This window comes from Schistocerca piceifrons, chromosome 2 (genome assembly GCF_021461385.2).
Source record: "Schistocerca piceifrons isolate TAMUIC-IGC-003096 chromosome 2, iqSchPice1.1, whole genome shotgun sequence".
NCBI lineage: Eukaryota > Metazoa > Arthropoda > Insecta > Orthoptera > Acrididae > Schistocerca > Schistocerca piceifrons.
The window spans coordinates 1046299644-1046319162 of NC_060139.1; the positions used below are offsets into that span (position 1 = coordinate 1046299644).

Here is a 19519-nt window from a genome sequence, read left to right on the forward strand (position 1 = left end):
CTGAAACACTTGAACTCTTACCAATATTTCACCCTGTTGTTATTCTTAATCTAACCTACTGTGATTGTTTTTGTTGAAAACAGTGCATAACTCGCCGTTTGCAACATACGATAGCCATTAATGCTCACAAAGCAATTTTTTTTTTTTTTTTTTTTTTTTTTTTTTTTTTTTTTAAAAAAAAAAGATCAGGGTTTAGATTTCCTCGGCCCGTTTCAGATGAAGCAAAAATTCAGTCATTTCTTATGTGATCTCAGACAAATTTGCGCAGGTGACAATGATGCCTTTAAGTAACGGCACCACTTCTTATGTTGCTGCACTGGCGCAAAGTGCGGAAATGAAGTGATTAATTAATAACAGCAACATAGTTACATGTTATTGACAGGCCTCTGTTGATCTCCACGTCATAAATAAAGTAAAATACAATTTCGTTTACAGGGGTAAGCGGTGAAACAATCTCAAAACCAAGAAAAATAACAGCAGGGTAAATTTTTCAACTCATCTGAGGAACTACAAACCCTTTCTTGTAATCTTCTAAGCTTTCTGCGGGAGAAAAAAGAAGGGGGGGTGGGGGGTTGTAAGGAAGTGGTCGTCCATCACAGCAGCCACAAACTTGTCGTAGATGTAAGAGATATTTATTTATGCTGACTGTATCAACTACTTGTAACTAAACAAAGTTACATTTATGTATTGTATAAAGCTGTTTCGTGTAATATGGCTTCCACGCCGCAAGATAACGCGGAGATGTTCCTGCCATCTATGTGGGAAACGGAGAAACTACGAAGGAGCCTAGCTGGCAGCCTCCGCAGATTTGAGCGTATCACTCGTGAGTTCCATTTAGATCCCCGTCAGGAACAGTAACGTAGTTAGCCCGCTTAGAAACGAAATTGAGCGAATCGCGTTTAGGTTCATAAGTATAATTTACTTCGAGAGAAAGCAAATAGGCTTTCTCTTCAGAATGGAATGTTTCCGAGTTCCCTTTACTTAACAGTCTTTAATAAAAAAAAAAAGTTTTCATGAAAATCGCGTTTTGTACCCCAAGTTATTAGCAAGAAGTGCCATTACCGTACCAAGTGCACCAAACATACCCAGTGTCAGTGTAATTAAGATAGTATAAGTTTGTATTCGAGCTACGTTACTTGGACCTTGACCAGTTTGGTGAATTGTTTCAACATAATTCGAAGAAATTTCCAGCTTAAAACCCCGGAAAATTAATACGTTATGTAAGTACTACTTCACTACTGCACTGAACTAGGCGTATTTCGTATTTATAGCTATAACTGTGTGTCTGTACTCTGTAGATGATAAATGTATTCAATGTTGCGTTTCTATTGTTACAAACAGGATTGGTTTCTTTTTTTTAATCAGGTAGAATATCTAATAGTTTTTGGCGACGTCTTTAGGGTTGTATTTCGAAGTGTATGTAGCACATTGTGGGCTTTGTTGTTACATTAAAATGTATGTAATAACTATTACCACATTCTATTACGACAAAAAGCACAAGGGAGAAACGGTGACCTTTCTCGCTATTTATGTTCAGGATCCAAAATAGTAATATTTTTATCGTTGAGAAAGCGGTGCAGACGACATTATGTTCACTTGATACTAACATTGTTGTAGTGTAATCTCTAAAGATCTTTGCGTTAGCGCTCATCGAAGCCTTGACTTACTACTCGAAAGTGGAATGCTTTTATAACAAAAAGTCATTCGAAGTCATTAACTTGCGTCAAGAACAGAAGACAAATAACTATTATAGTCTACTCGGTCCATGTGGAAGATTTATCAGAAATTAAAACTTCGATTTTCATCGAAACTGATAAAAAGTACTTTTCACAGAAACCGCCAATAGCTAAGCCGCATGACTTTTTTTTTTTTTTTTTTTTTTTTTTTTTTTTTTTTTTTTTTAAGGATGATCAGAGTTATATTTACGGAAATGAGGCAAATTCATAGCTAGACACGTGTGCTGCAACCCAGTAAACAATTTTTACCCGTATTAGATCACTCAATTCTTATTATCTAAAGTGACGTGATATGTTGTGTCGATGTTATCGTAATTTGAATTTTTGTTGCGTGTATTTATTTCGTGCAATGATCGAGTTTTACTAACCTTTGTGTAACGTTTTCACGATAATGTATTTCAGGTTTGCATATCTGATAGCCTATATGTAAGCACAAAGAATAGAAAGTCTGTATTTGGTGAAATTATGTAGTTTATAATGTAAGACTAATTTATTTATTCGTCCTAAAAAGAAAAAGGACTAAATAAACTAATATGCTTGTTTCCTTGTTTCCTGTTGTGTGATAACCATTGGCTAATATACTTTCCATGGCACCGTACGTATGGGTTAACGTTACTCAAATTTGATCAACTGTACAATAACAACTTCCTGTAATTAGCCACTTCTGATGGTATTCATCTGCCCAACCTGAAATAAACTGTCAACGGTACATACAAAGCGGTGAAAGTTATGTGGACCAAAATACTAAGAGCAATCGTCAAGTCGCGCGTCTCTCCTGCATAAATATTCATTATATTCTAAGAACTATGTTAACACCCCCCACCCCCCGTCCAATCTTCCCCCACCATGCTCTCTTCTTACCAAAGTATACGATCTGTACTGTATGCAGGAACGGGGCGAGGGGGACGGATGGCGGCACGACTCTAAAATTGCCATTTTTTTTTACCTAAATTAGTTGGTCAGTTTCGAAACGTTGCGGGTCACAAGAACTAAATTCTGTAGAACTGACTAAATGAAAGGTTTAGCAGAACCATGAGAAAGTACTTCCAAAACTCCATGAGAATCCTTGTTCTCAAGATTACAGTACCCCCTCCTGCCCTCCCTCCCCTCCCCTCCCCCCCTGATTACTGACGCCAATGACTATGTAGTGTGTGGTTTCGACTGACGCCTATTGTACCTAAACAAACGACACATTTTCAGGCTTCGGCTAAGACAGTACAATTTCATTTGCATTTTTTTAACTGTATACGGACGTTCGTGATTCCAAGTTGTGTACGGTTTGCCCGCAGATTGCCGTCTCTCGAATGTAGAACGACACGTGGCGCAGTTACCTGCAGTAGTCGATCGGTGTACTTTAGAACGCCAGCCAATTTCATTTTTAGACAGCGGCCAACGGCTCGCGCCAACTGCCTGCGACGTGCGACAACATTGTTGCGTGTCTGCTGAGCAGGCCCGCATTCTTTACTCGTTATTAATGTCGTGTGTCGGGTTCAAATATTTGTATTATTTACCTCTATTACTGCAATGAGTCGTTTTTAATGTTCGCTGGGAGCAACTTAGCCCCGCGTCCTTTTTAGAGAAATGATGATATGCATTTACGATAGTTTCAATGATACCGTAGCATCACGTAACCAAAGGTACGAGTTCGAAGAGAAAGAGAAAAAAAAAACTCGTCAGTTACTAAATGGCGGCCGGGGTGGCCGAGCGGTTCTAGGCGCTACGGTCCGGAACCGCGCGACCGCTACGGTCGCAGGTTCGAATCCTGCCTGGAGCATGGATGTGTGTGATGTCCTTAGGTTAGTTAGGTTTAAGTAGTTCTAAGTTCTAGGGGTCTGATGACCACAGATGTTAAGTCCCATAGTGCTCAGAGCCATTTAGATGCTAAATGCTGAAAGCCAACAGAAATGTAATGATTCTCTCACAATTATGGATCCAACGTCTCTCGGAAGTTCGCATAATACTGTCTGCGCAAACAAAGTTGACACTCGGCTTGGTGGCAGCGACGGTAAAGGCATTTTCTTTTACGGTCTCTTCTTCCATCAGTCGCCGCGCGCACAGTTTGCGTGGAATTTACCTAGCAGCAAGTGTCAGTAATTTAACAAAAACTCTCGCTGTAATTATCACAATTTGGATGTTCTGCTAGGAAAAAGTATATAAATTGTTGATGACATCGAATAAATTTCTAACGCTTTTGTGATTTGCGATTACTGTAGAAAAGTAAAATTTACACTTACTCTTAACACATCTATGTTAGAAGTTATTCGGCTAAATATGAGACATGCACAAATTACCCAAGAAACCTACGTTCCTCTACCAGTTATAAGAAATATACTTTCCATAATATTTTCAGGAATCAACTGAAATTCGTGGTTGTAAAATAAAAAATAATTTAATCAACACACCAGAAGGGAATCTCTCTTATCCTAAAGTAACCCCTAGACGGTCAGTGTTATTGTATTATTATGTAGCGTAATATTATTGAGATTCTCCTTAGACTGCACAATAAAAATGTACGCTAATAGCGCGGAATATTAACCCTGGCTCGAACTATTGAACGGTGAAGGAGCTTTTGACGTGGTGGTTGCTGTACATTAGTGCACGCAAAAGGAAAAAAAGGTGACTGAAAAATTGGTATAAGAAGCGTCAATCAGTCATTCACGAAAACTTGGCATTTTGAGGGACGAGCCAAATCGTTATCATAACATTTTGGCATTGATAGTGTACTTAGAAGGAAGGTACACTAAAGTTTATTTCTCGTATCCAAAGTTAAATGGTCCTTGTGCATTTACAACAAGTCAAAAACAAACGTTTTCTTTGAGTCTCTTATTCATTTAATATCCGTTCTGAAGTTTGTTCTTAGAGAATAATTTTTTAAGATGATTTTGTCTCTTATTGCCGTCTGTATTTAATGATCAACAACTCATAATAATTCGTAATTTTCCATTTTTCATATTTATCTGCTCTAACATCCCGTAATGCTGACAGTAATTTGCACATTTCGACGCACTCTAATATGAATGAACTTCTTTCTTATTTTGAACTCATTTTTATAGATAAACAACATCGAAACCGCAGAAGAGTGGAGACTGCTCCTAAAAAGCACTTCCAAGCGACTGTGAAGATTATCGTCAATACTACCCATAGAGCCGGCCGGAGTGGCTGAGCGGTTCTAGGCGCTACAGTCTGGAACCGCGCGACCGCTACGGTCGCAGGTTCGAATCCTGTCTCGGGCATGGATGTGTGTGATGTCCTTAGGTTAGTTAGGTTTAAGTAGTTCTAAGTTCTAGGGGTCTGATTACCACAGATGTTAAGTCCCATAGTGCTCAGAGCCATTTGAACTTCTGTAATTAGGGTCGTAAACTTGAAAACACTGAACATTACTTACACAGAGAAAATTCACGTCTGACAATATTTCACGTGATTTATTCAAAAATGGTTCAAATGGCTCTGAGCACTATGGGACTTAACTGATGTGGTCATCAGTCCCCTAGAACTTAGAACTACTTAAATGTAACTAACCTAAGGACATCACACACATCCATGCCCGAGGCAGGATTCGAACCTGCGACCGTAGCGGTCGCGCGGTTCCAGACTGAAGCGCCTATAACCGCTCGGACACACCGGCCGGCGTAATTTATTCATTAGTTAATGTGACCACCAGTGTGGTGTATGCCTTGTAATTGAAGCCATTTCGACGATTTGAGTGTTACATGTCATACGCGTAATTTTTTATGGGTGACCACCCATCTAATGTTACTCACATTACGACGTGTATCAACTCCTGAAACGTTAATATTTCTGCATCATCGAAAGACGTTCGCTGCTACTATTTCTCGTAGTCCAGAGGCGCTCACACAATCGGCAGCGGTAACATTTTATGAACGCATCTGATTACTCTTCTTTAGTCCTTTGTATAATAGTTTTTATAGGGGCCACCACCTTCTCTTTAACCAGCGAGACGAGGTTATTTACTCTCTGTTTCTCCACCAGTGAGCTGAGCCCTTTTGTTACGAGACAAGGATCAGAAGATTTCAAATCCGACCACTGGTCCGCTTGTCGTTTCCATGTAAACGCCCATCGGTTCTGGTCACCGCCAACTTATTTGTAGAATCAGTATCACAGTCAAAACAGTGAGAATCTTTTCTCTCACAAAATTGTCTACGTTTGTTCCAGAAAGTTTGCCAGTTTGTTAAACCACAAACAGAGATCTTGTACTTCAATGTAAAATGTGACGTACTCCTCCACTAAACGTCATCTGTGCCCCTTCAGTAATCCCTTCATTGTTTACATCTGTGAGAGCAGTCAAAATCGCTACTTACTGCACCTTTTGTGTCTCCATCGTGGATTATATTTATACCCACAGCACAAAAAAATATGCTGTCACCTTCCCTCCCAAAGGATTCAAACTCTGTCGGCTCGTCTCCAAAAAAATGTCCAACTACCGTTGGAGTCTAAGAGAATTTCGTTAAGTTTGGAATGTCGGGGAGAGGTACTGGTGAAAGTAAAGATATGATGGCGGATCGTAAGTCGTGCCCAGATAGCTCAGTTGGTAACAGCATTGGTGGTGAGAAGTAAGGTTCCCGGTAATCCAGGTCCGACACAGGATTTTAAATCGTGTCACTACTCAGTAAAACCTTGGATGAAACGGCAGATGGTCACCCGATCCGAACCATGCTTGTTCAATAATACATGTACACGGCACAGTCAAAAGACGAGACCGGACGGCACATGACAATCTACCTATGATTGGGGAAAACATCTGAGCACAAAACATTATAGAATGAACGTAATGTAAATTAAACACAGCTTACGGTGGCGGTAGAGTATAAAAGAGAAGAAACGTACCATCGTTATAATCCACTGGAGAAACACGGCATTAAAAGACACACAATCCTTGGGAGCCGTCAACATAGTAAAATATATTGGCATTTGTCAAATAGAACTACACGTCACAGCGCTAGCCACACACTGAACACTGTGAAACAAAGCACGCGCCACCCTGGCGTGAGTTGAAGTTCCCAGCATCTAGCGGCAGAAACCATATTAAAAGGACACGCAGACTGGAATCGCAGTAACAAACTGGATCTCAGTGTTAAACAACAATCGGGTACAAAAAAGAAAATATTAACCATTATATCTCCGGGAAGTAAAACACATACTTAAAGCTAAGGAAACTGAACTACATGGTTCCATCCAGAACCAGGTAACAGAACCGACTGAAGTCCTAGTTCTTGATGGCAAAATATATTAAACCCATAAAAGTATAAGAAATGTATAAAAAGTAAAGAAAAGCTATCTAAAATGGTGCCAAACCAAGTTAACTTAAAAATAGACCCCCTATCATTTTTAAACACTCCAAATTAACATGGAGAATACACAGACCATATGATGGACCTTAGTGAAAACATACCAGAGCTGACAAAGACAAATTCATGGACCAAACCCCTCCTACAACTAATCTCTCAAAACTGGTTAGAACCCCATTGGAGGAGTCGGGAGCGAGAATGGGGAGGGAGGACTGGAGTGGTTGGGAATAGAGAAGGAATGTAGGGGAACTGGATCTAGGCGACAGGAACAATTATTGATCCAGGATGAATGGAAACACACGTGGACCTGTAAATAGTGAGGAGACTGTAAGTAGTCGAGAATCAGTGATAGACCCTAGGTTTTAGGTCTGTCTGGATATTCAGAACCTGTAAAGGGAACTCCTTGATAGCCCTAAAAACATGTATCTCTTCTACAATATCTAGCACTGACCCTTTATTCTTAAAGCATAAAATGTCAAGGTTGTTTCCTACACTTGTTTCTGAATGTTCAATTTCAAGCAAATGTAACAAGGCGGACTTCAGGTTACGCACATAGAGGTGTTCCTTAAACTGCGTACTAAATCTCTTCCTGTTTGATCTAAGACGTAAAGCCCAGCATTCTTAGACACGTTGATGTCACATGACACTCTACGCCTACATTACGAGGAATTAAAAAAAAATGCGAGTATAATGCCGTTCTTTCTTAGGTGTCTGCCTATGCGTTCTAACACATTCCCATAATAAGGCAAACAAAGATATCTGACTGCGGGCGGGTTAATGTGTAAGGGAACTGTTGTGGAGAAAAGCTCTGACTGGCGTGGAGAGGAACCAGACATCCTTTTGAAAACCTTTGAACAAAACTGCTCTTACATCCACAGTGTGGACAATAGTATCATATTTATATTTGAAAGCTTCAGGGGAAAGTGAAATGTGAAGGAGACGTTAGAACGCTCTGAAAGCCGCTTTTTTTATAAGTCATGGAATGCTTGGAAAAAGAGTGGGTGACCAAGTCGGTCGTAAAGGGCTTCTTACAAATAAGGAAACAGAAAAATGCTACCTTTCAAAGTGATGGCCAGATCTAGGTAATGGATAGTATCATCAGAGAGAGATCCTCCATAGTGAAATGAATATCAGTGTACTGTGCATTTACACCGGTATAGGTGTGTGTATTCAAATACAAAGATACGTAAACCGGCATAATATGGAGCTGCGGTCGGGAACGTCTGTATGAGACAAGTGTATGGCGCAGTTGTTAGATCGCCTTCCTGCTGCTACAATGGCATGTTATGAAGATTTACGTGAGTTTGAACGTGGTGTTAATAGTCGGCGCACGAGCGACGGGACACAGCGTCTCCGAGGTAGCGATAAAGTGGGGATTTTCACGAGTGTACCGTGAATATCAGGAATCCGGTAAAACATCAAATCTCCGACATCACTGCTACCGGAAAAAGTTCTTGCAAGAACGGGACCAGCAACGACCGAAGAGAATCGTTCAGTGTGACAGAAGTGCAGTCCTTCCGCAAATTACTGCAGATTTCAATGCTACGCCATCAACAAGGGTCAGCGTGCGAAACATCATCGATATGGGCTTTCGGAGCCGGAGGCCCACTCGTCTACTATTGATGACTGCACGACACAAAACTTTCCGCCTTCCCTGGGCCCGTCAATCCCGACATTGGACTGTTGATAACTGGCAACATGTTGGCTGGTCGGACGACTGTCGTTACAAATTGTATCGGGCGGATTGACGTGTGTGGGTATGGAGACAACCTCATGAATCCATGAACCCTGCATGTCATCAGGGGACTGTTCAGGCTGGTGGAGGCTCTGTAACTGTGTGGGGCGTGTGCAGTTGGAGTGATGTGGGGCCCCTGATACGTTTAGATACGACTCTGACAGGTGACAAGTACCTAAGCATCCTGTCTGATCACTTGCATCCATTCATGTCCATTGTGCATTCCGACGGACTTGGGCAATTCCAGGAGGACAACTCAACATCCCACACGCTACAGAGTGGTTCCAAGATCACTCTTCGTCGTTTAAACACTTCCGCTGGCCACCAAACTCCTCATATATGAACATTATTCAGCATATTTGGCACGCCTTGCAACGTGCTGTTCAGAAGAGATCTCCTCTCCCTCGTACTCTTACGGATTTATGGACAGGCCTGCAGGATTCGTGGAGCCAGTTCCCTCCAGCACTATTTCAGACATTAGTCGAGTCCATGCCACGTCGTGTTGCGACACTTCCGCGTGGTCGGGGAAGAGTGGCGGGGGGAGGTGGGGGAGACGGGGACGCTACACGATAGTAGGCTGGTGTACCAGTTTCTTTGGCCTTCATTGTAAATAACGTACGAAAGAACCACACTCAGGTTTAGAGCCATTGTAAAGTAGAACAACGTCATCTACATACTTATTTTACATTTTGGGTACCGAAGGACGTGAGATGAATTACATGGTCGTGTTCAACTTCGTCATAGAGATGTTAGCTATGCAGTACACGCGGTTCCAGACTGAAGCGCCTAGAACCGCATGGCCACCACGGCCGGCGAACAAAGTTCATAGACCTCTCTTTTTTGCGGAGGAAAGTGAGACCTGGACATGCTGCAAAATTTATTGTTTCTTCAACTTCACGAAGATTCCAGTGGTTTCATGTTTATGCGTAACTACGTCCCGCCTCACTTTCGCTTTGAGGTTCAAAAATGGCTCTGAGCGCTATGGGACTTAACATCTGAGGTCATCAGTCCCCTAGAACATAGAACTACTTAAGCCTAACTATCTTAAGGACATCACACACATCCATGCCCGAGGCAGGATTCGAACCTGCGATCGTAGCGGTCGCGCGATTCCTGACTGCAGCGCCTAGAACCGCTGGGCCACCCCGGCCGGCTCACTTTGAGGTGCGGCGTTGGATTGGAAGAGGTTTACAAGAAGATATTGTTGATTGCTTTTGGCCTCCCATGTCACCAGACTTTACCCCTTGCGATTTTTTTTTATTTATGTGGGGAACGAAACGACAGCCTTTTTTCCTCCTGTTGTAGCTCCTGTTCCAAGAGTTGAGGAATCGAATTGTTGGAAGTTGCCAATTCAGTAAACAGGGACATGTTGATTCGTATGTGGAATGAAATGGACTACCGTTTCGATGTTTCTCGTGTAACGCTTGGTGCCCGTCTTGAGTCTATGGTATAGTGCCTGTGCGAACGTAAAAAAAAAAAAACTGCAATCTGTTCTTTCTTTTTGATTTACCCTGTACATTTACGCAAGATACGAAAACAGATAAAACACTGCATCAGATTTGCCGGTGACATTGCAGTAGCGGCAGAGTCAGAGAAGAAACTAAATAAAACACTTAGGGTCTTAAATCAAGAGATAACAAACTAAAAAGAGCGAGAAGGTAAGCCATTGCTATAAACAATAAAGGAGGTGGAGGGAAGACTGACATTCACCTCATTTACGTGGGGCTCCCAAAACCGGATTTCGTTAACCGATTTCCCAATACCGCTTCTGGATGTTCATCACTACGTTTGCTCAAATGTGTGTGAGTTGTTGAGGGACCAAACACTCTCTCTCTCTCTCTCTCTCTCTCTCTCTCTCTCTCTTTCACACACACACACACACACACACACACACACACACACACACACACGCCCGATGGAGGATTCGAACCTCCGACGGGAGGAGCCGCGCGAACCGTGACAACGCGCCTTCACCCGCGCGGTCATTCCACGCGTCACTGAAATCCGAATTTCGGAAACCGTTTTTCTCTGTGACGTTTATGCGTTAAGACCTGAAGCGCATTTGTCAGGCCCCTCAAATGTGGCTTCTAGAAATAAGCTGTTCCAGTTTCTGATTTAGTCGGCACAGTCGCGATGCCTCTTCAGTTAAATATTAGAAGTCGACAGCTTCATGCTCAGTATATTATTTCTACTTTTCCTTCGCTGAAAGTGGCTCTGAGCACTATGGGACTCAACTGCTGAGGTCATTAGTCCCCTAGAACTTAGAACTAGTTAAACCTAACTAACCTAAGGACATCACAAACATCCATGCCCGAGGCAGGATTCGAACCTGCGACCGTAGCGGTCTTGCGGTTCCAGACTGCAGCGCCTTTAACCGCACGGCCACTTCGGCCGGCCCTTCGCTGAAAGTCACTCCGTCTATATTAGCCGAAATATTTAAAACAAGCCGTAGCCTGACAGCCCAAGCACGTTTCAAAAACGGTTGTTCGTTTACGTGGTAGACAAACTCGATTGTAGAAGTGGAAAACCACCAGCAAGAAGCGGATTCCCAGAATCGGTTTTGGAGTGTTTACATGACCAACCAAAAGCGGTATTGGGATATCGGTCTACGAAATCCGGTTTTAGGAGCCCACGTAAACACAGCGCGTGTAAACGCTTCAAAATCGGTTCTGGAAATCCGCTTCTAGTTGCCGGTTTTCCATTTCAGCAATCGATTTTCGCTCGCATGTCAACGCAAAACCGTTTTTGAAACGTGCTTGGGTTGTCGGGTTACGTCTTCTTCTCAAAGTATTCGGCTAATATAGACGGAGTGACTTATCATGCAGTGAAGGAGAAGCCGAAATATTACATTGAGCACGAAGCTGTCTACTTTAACAGTTACGTGAAGAGAAACAATGATAGTGCTGACTAAATCGGAAACTGGAACAGCTTCTTCCAGGCGCCATATTTAACTGGGCTACCAATTTCCTTCAGATCGTAACATGTAAACACAACACCGAAAATCGGTTTCCCAAATCCTGTTTTTATCTTTCGGAAGATGTGTCGCATGTAAACATAGTGACAGAATTGGTGGGGAACAGCTCGAGGAAATGCGCGAATTTCACTGTCTCAGTGCCGGCCGTTGTGACCGAGCGGTTCTAGGCGCTTCAGTCCGGAACCGCACTGCTGCTACGGTCGCAGATTCGAATCCTGCCTCGGGCACGGATGTGTGTGATGTCCTTAGGTTAGTTAGGTTTAGGTAGTTCTAAGGCTAGGGGACTGATGACCTCAGATGTTAAGTCTCATTAGTGCTTAGAGCCATTTGAACCGTCACTGTCTCAGTAGCATTGCGGGGAAAAAGTAAATATCTAAAGATCCACTTCGTCACTAAGAAAAGATCTTTAAAGACCTTGGAACGGAAAGTCATGGCATATGGATGTGAAACGAGGGCGTCAGCAAAGCTCTAGAAAACTACTCTCGAAGCTGCGGAAATGTGATTCTGGAGGAGAATTATAAGAACTGGCTGGAATGACAGAAAAACGAATGACAGGCTTCTACAAGAAATAGGAGAGGAGAAAGAACTACTGAAAGTTATTAACAAAAGCAAAGCAAAACTCATTGGATACTTAGATATGACATTCTCTTACCAAACATTTTAGAAGGCAAGATAGGGAAGGAAACAAGGGGACGACTGAGAACATTTATTTAAAAAATATGATCAGTGAGATGAATTGTTCTAGAGATGAAGAGGACTGCTGAAAAGAGGAAGCAGCGAATAGAGGAGGAAGAAATAAAAGTGTAGCGGTGGTCTGAAATACCCGTGGGTCATGTCGTGGCCCAGTTCTAGCTTATTCTGTTTTCAGAGTGTCGCAGCGTGACCATGTCTCGGCGCGACGCTTCCCTGGCAGCAGCGCCGGTCTGTCATTGCATTCTCGTGCGGTAGCCGCTAATTTTAATCCTCCTCTACGAATGTGGGTGGCTTTCTTATTGGTGCGTGAGAGGCTCTCAGTAGCACAGTGCGCCGTTGTTCTACGGACGACGGCGAATTCCTTGTAGCAATTACAACCGTATTCTGACTATGTGAAGCACCTTCGCTTCTATCCTTTTTTTTTCGGACGTTGTCGAAACCGTGATTTGTGGGCACTTATGATTGAAGCTCCGCTAACAAGATAGCACCAATAAAACGCCTAATTTATTCTGATGATCAACGGAACTCAATCTGGTATGACATGGCGCAATTTCGTACAAACAATTTAGGTAACTACTGAAGAGGTACTGTTTCGGAATGGGGTGGAAAGAAGAGTATGGCACAACTTAACTAAGTAAGGGATAGTTGATAGGAGTTACCCTGAGTTATCAAGAATTCGCCAATTTGGTGTTGGAGAGAAGTGCGGCACGTAAAAATTGTAGAGGGGGACCAAGGTTTGAGTAACGTAAGCAGGTCCAGATGGATGTAGGATGCAGTAGTTACACAAGGATGAATTTACACAGAGATGAATTGGCTGCCACAAGATAGACTTGACGGGAGAGCTGCATGATTCCAGTCTTGGGACTGAAAATCACCACCACCACTACTACAACAACAGTGAGAACAGGGCTACTATAAATGATTCATTCATTTTCAGATTTCTGTGTTGTCCTAAGTATTACATGTACAAACATGGATGATGCATGAAGAGAACCGTAAACTCACCGAGTCTGCATTGTGCCCGCCAGCTGGCGTCGCTTTAAGATAATACCGAGCGAGGTGGCGCAGTGGTTAGCACACTGGACTCGCATTCGGGAGGACGACGGTTCAATCCCGTCTCCAGCCATCCTGATTTAGGTTTTCCGTGATTTCCCTAAATCGCTTCAGGCAAATGCCGGGATGGTTCCTTTGAAAGGGCACGGCCGATTTCCTTCCCAATCCTTCCCTAACCCGAGCATGAGCTCCGTCTCTAATGACCTCGTTGTCGACGGGACGTTAAACACTAACAACCACCACCCAAAAATTTAAGATAATGGCGACAAAGTAAGATGATTTTTTTTGTGTAGGAATATGCTAGATGTTTATCTGTTACAGCAGCACAGCGGTACATTCAGAAGGAATTACGGTAAAGAACCGCAGTGCAATCAGAGCACTGTGCGTTGGTACCGACAATTTATGAACACTTGTTATCTCTTTAAACATAAGACAGGTCGATCAAGCGTGTCAGATGCAGCCGTGAAGAGGGTGATGGAAAGTTTCGCACCCAAGCTACGAACATGGAATACCGCATAAGAACTGTGTGGAAGATTTTGTGACGGCGGTTACATTTCAGACCGCACGGCCTGCAGCTCGCGCAACGATTAAAACCAGAAGACTTCTCAACGTTTCATCTTTAAGCTGAAATTCAGCGACAAAGCAACTTTCCATTTATCAGGAAAAGTTAATCGCCACTATGTGTGACCGTAAGATACTGAAATTTCTCATGAAATTATGGCGCATGAACGAGATTCGCCGAAGGTTAATGTTTCCTCTGCGCCGTTTTTGTTCTGTAAGGAGACTGTGACGGGTACCTCTTACCTTGATATGTTGCAATTGTGGTTGTTCCCACATCTGGCTACTGACTCGAGAATTTCGTCTTCCAACACGATGGGGTATCCCCTCATTGGAGTATTGACGTTCGTCATTACCTAAACGAGGAACTTCCTCATCGCTGGATTGGGCGTAGTCTTGAAGAAGTCAGTCAGTTCCCTTGTTACGGCCCCTTCCCTCCCTCCCATCCCCCGCCCACCCCCCCGCCCTCTCCAAGATCGCCTTGTGGCTTATGTCGCCGGAGATACGTTAAGGACGATATTTACGTACGCCACTGCCAAGAACACTCGATGAACTGCGTGAACGCATCAATGCTGTAGTTGTGACCGTTGAAGGTGTTGCTACGTAAGTTATGGAACGAACTTGACGACCAAAAATGGTTCAAATGGCTCTAAGCACTACGGAACTTAACATCTGAGGTTATCAGTCCCCTAGACTTAGAACTACGTAAGCCTAACTAACCTAAGGACATCACACAGATCCATGCCCGAGGCAGGATTCGGACCTGCGACCGTAGCAGCCGCGTGGTTCCGGACTGAAGCGCCTAGAACCGCTCTGCCACAGCGGCCAGCGAACTTGAATACCGCTTGGACATGTGTCATGCGACCAGAGGGGCACTAATTTAGCATTTATAGTGTTCAAAATGGAATATTGGTAAGTTTACAGTTCATGCGTCAATCATGTTTGTACGTGTAAAACTCTATGAAGGATGAAAACGAATGAATCATTTGTAGTAGCCCTATATACATATCGTGTAACATGTGAATACAACATTATTTATGTTTAGCTTCCACTAGAGTGTTAAGAAAACTTAAAAAGCAAGCAGACCGTCCCTGTTCTAGTATCTGATTACAGACTTTTTCTTTGCATGCTGTGTAATTTTCTAGCCCAAGGGCGACATTAAGCGCCTTGCGTATTTCATTACGTCGAAATATTCAATTCGTAGAAATTTTCTTCGTTTTCCAAATTCCAAGCTGTTAAACAGCTAGTGCTCATAAAGTATCAGGTGCGACGAGCGAATGGGGTCGCATCAGTTTGCACGTGTAATGTAAAACGGCACGCTATCTCACACATAAGGAGCAGCGTGTCTCAGTCATTAGTTTCCTCGTATTTGTACACGGTCTTACATCAATGTGCCCATAGAGCCTGTCAAAAGTCTGGCCGGCCGTGGTGGCCAAGTGGTTCTAGGCGCTTCAATCTGGAACCGCGCGACCGCTATGGTCGCAGGTTCGAATCCTGCCTCGGGCATGGATGTGTGTGCTGTCCTTAGGTTAGTTAGGTTTAATTAGTTCTAAGTTCTAGGCGACTGATGACCTCAGAAGGTAAGTCGCATAGTGCTCAGAGCCATTTGAACCATTTTTTGTATGCATTCCTTGCTAATGTGGCGTTTCTTACTTGGGACATACTCATTCGCACAGTCGAGGATAGATGCAAGGAACTTCATGGACACGCCTGAAAAAAACAACCAAGCACTGCCTCGAATATAATCATGAAAGCAAAGACGAGAAGGCCAGTATCATGTTACAGACTCGAATTTTCTGGGACAGCGTAGTTAAGGAGTGTGTCGAAATAAAGATGCCGCAAAACCTAGTAAATTGGGACAGGTTTCAATAGAAGCAAATCTTGGGGTTCAGCACTCAATCTACTGAACGATATTAGGCAGGTTTACCAGTTTCTTTGGCTCTTCAGTGTATGAGGTTGATGCACTTCAGTTCATTACTGTCACTTGACACTGTGCACATTGTTATTATGGCTGCAAGAGTGGAGATATCCATAGACAAACGTGCTGCAGCACTCAGACAAGTATGTTTATGTAAGCCCCAAATTACTAAACAATGTGGCGCTTCTGCAGAGGCAGTAAAATATATCCTTCACCGTCTGAAGACAAGAAGTAGCGATGAGGACCTACCACGACCTCTTAAAACAACTAAAAGTGATGATAAATTCATCAGAATTTCTAGTAAGAGAAATATGTTCATGCAGCACAAATTCGCGCTTAATTGCTAGAAATGAACAAGAAACACATACCTGTTGCAACAGTAAACAGGAGACTGATGCTGGCTTGAATGGACGTATGGACGTCGAGGAATCGTCTTCTGAAGCCCGTAAATAAAATGAGAAAGATTGGCATGGGCTAGGAAACATAGTACATGGACACGTGAGGAATGGAAGAAAGCGTTATTTTTCAAGATGACTCCACATTGGTTATTTTTGGTACAAGGAGTAGGACATTTGTTCGTTGATCTGAACGAGAAAGGGTGCCCAGTTGCGCTGTCTACCTACAGTTAAACAAGTTGAAGGTTCCGTTATGGTTTGGGGGTATTTTGCGGGAGATAGAGCTGGCGACATCATGAAAATAGAAGGGTGGAGAGAAGCACTACCACCGCCTACGTCAGTTTCACACTGCACCATGCGTACTGCGCTTATTAGTGAAAGGGTTCACATTATAGCAGGATAATGATTCAAAACATCGGTCGGCTTTCCGTAAAAAGTACATTGGGTCAAAGGAAAAACAGAAGATGCTGAAAGATATGGTGTGGCCGTCCCATAGCCCTGATTGTAATCCTATTGAAATGGCATGGGATGAACTGGACAGACGTATCGAGATAGTTAACATAACGAGCAGGGAACATCTCTGGAATTGGAATGTCTTTAAGGATGTGAGGAATCATATAGACTTGCAATACGAACAAAAACTTTTTGATCGCGTGCCTCTAGTTTGTGACGCAGTCATTAAATCCAAGGAAGGATACTTTGATAAAAATGAAATATAATTTTGCTTTTTGTATATTATATGTGTTTAAGCATATATAATTATATTTTTAGAGAAATGAAGTTTTACCGGTTGAAAGAGAAATACCGACGTCATCCACGTTGAAATAATTCTTTTGCGACGAGTGAAAATCTGCTCCCGACTGGGACTCGATCCCGGAAGTCCCCGCTTTACGCGAGCGGTCACCTTAATTCGCTTCAGCAATCTGAGCACGCTTCACGTCCAACCCAAATTCCCAACTTGTCACACACTACTGCCGGCCATATTCCTCATTGCTCGCATCATCTCGCATGATTCCCGTAAGAGGTCGGGCCTAGGGTCCATCCACACCGAAGATATCAAGAAGTGCCGTCAAGACTTGGATATTGGAATTATATATGTGGTTGTTCATTCGGACGTGACCGAAAGAACAGATACTAGAAATACGAAGCGTATTCCGAAAGTAAGATCCGATCGGTCGCGAGATGGAAACCACAGTGAAAATCCCATAAAGTTTTGCATAGGTGTGTTGGACTGTGTCTCTAGTATGCCCGTTTTGACCGCGTCACGTCTGTCTTTTCAGTTCTGAGCGCACAGTGAACCCGTAAAAATGCAGTGTCCCCCGCCAAGTATGAGTGCCCGCGAGAGATTTCGCCTAATTTGATGCAGCCCACACAACATAGCTGTCAGGGCAAGTTCTCAGCCACACTCTGCAGGGGCCATGAGGGCGCCCGTGCAGCTTTTCGATGGAAAGTGTTTGATCGCCCTCCCTACTGGCCCGACTCGACTCCCTCTGATTTTCATCTCTGCTGACATGAACCGCTGGCTATGAAGTTGGCGTTTTGGCACAGATAACGAACTGCAGATCGGCGTAGAGAATTGGCGAAAAGTACAGGCGACTGCCTTGTATGACGAGGGTATTGGAAGGTTGGTGCCACGCTACGACAGATGTCTCAGACGGAGCGGCGACTTTGTAGAGACTTGCTGGAAGGTGTGGCTAACTTTTTCAAATAAAACACTTTTGATTTTCACAGTGGTTTCCATTTCGCGACCTACCGGACCTTACTTTCGGGCCGGCCACTGTGGCCGAGCGGTTCTAGGCGCTTCAGTCCGGAACCACGCGGCTGCTAACGGTCGCAGGCTCGAATCCTGCCTCGGGCATGGATGTGTGTGATGTCCTTAAGTTCGTTAGGTTTAAGTAGTTCTAAGTCTAGGGGACTGATGACCTCAGATGTTAAGTCCCATAGTGCTTAGAGCCATTTGAACCATTTGAACCTTATTTTCGGAATACATCTCGTATAACTGTAAAACGCAGTTTTGTTTATCATCGTTTATTGAAATTTATCAGCGGGACATCTCGTGAAACCGCGTTGGGTATTCGAAGAAACTGTGCGACCATTACGCTGCCACTATCGCATATCCCACGTAGGGTCCACCAGAGTAAGATACAAGACATTAGAGCACGCACCAAGACATACAGGCAGTAATATCTCTCTCGCCCAATACGTGAATGGAATAGGAAAGGAAGTGATAATACTGGGACGATTTACCCCGCGCCATACGCTGTACAGTAGTTTGCGAAGATTGTGTGTCAATGCAGAAGATCGCAAGATAGTTGCGAAAACAAACACTGCGACGATTTTCAGATCAATGAATCTGTTGCTTGTACAGTGTTTAAGCTTTCACGATAATATAAACTTTGCCGCGCTGTCGCAAGAGCGCTTCCCTAAGAGGTGTCAGGTATCCAGTCATTCTGGTTGCCAGAAGCGTGTGGGACGGCTATTGCCCGCTGCGCGTGTGAAGGCGTTTCCGATTTTAAAAGCGCCGTCGTGTGCCAAGCGAGACGGTCGCAGAACAGCTCTGTTAAGTGCTGCCCCCTTTGTTCATTCTACTCTGCTGTTAATGCTAGCAAATACAAGGACACGATTCCGGCGTGGCATGGAGATGGCGTCAGTCTAAATGAAATTTTGTTTTTATTGTGTTGATAGGTATGGCGAAGTAAAAGAGTTCTGCTACCATGGAATCAAAATAAACGTATGGCAGAAGAAACAAGGACATGGAAACCAGATTAGCATAGCCATAGAATACATTTCTGGCGAAAATAAGTCTACCATCATCAAAACGCTTCTGTGGCCCTGCAGTTCATTGTAAACTTTGTCTTCTTCAGTAACTCTCCACCAGTTATCACGATCCAGCGCTGGAGCATTCCATCTCATGTTGTCCATTTTCTACAGGTCCTTCATAACGGCCGGCCGGAGTGGCCGAGCGATTCTAGGCGCTACAGTCTGGAACCGCGCGACCACTACGGTCGCACCTTCGAATCCTGCCTCGGGCATGGATATATGTGATGTCCTTAGGTTGGTTAGGTTTAACTAGTTCTAAGTCTAGGGGACTGATAAGTCCCGTAGTGCTTGCAGCCATTTGAACCATTTGAACGCTCGCCGATCAACAATT

The 19519-nt window shown here is 43.5% G+C and overlaps 1 protein-coding gene across 2 annotated transcripts in view; it reads left to right on the forward strand.

Annotated features, from left to right (window-relative positions):
* Positions 1-839: 839 nt before the first annotated feature.
* Positions 840-19519, forward strand: part of LOC124774718 (trichohyalin) — a 402178-nt gene continuing 383498 nt past the window's right edge. The window contains exon 1 of one of the 2 annotated variants that reach the window (XM_047249503.1): positions 840-1220. The gene's annotated coding sequence lies outside the window, so the exon portion shown is untranslated. The remainder of the gene's footprint in view (positions 1221-19519) is intronic. The other variant, XM_047249504.1, reaches the window with a different exon arrangement.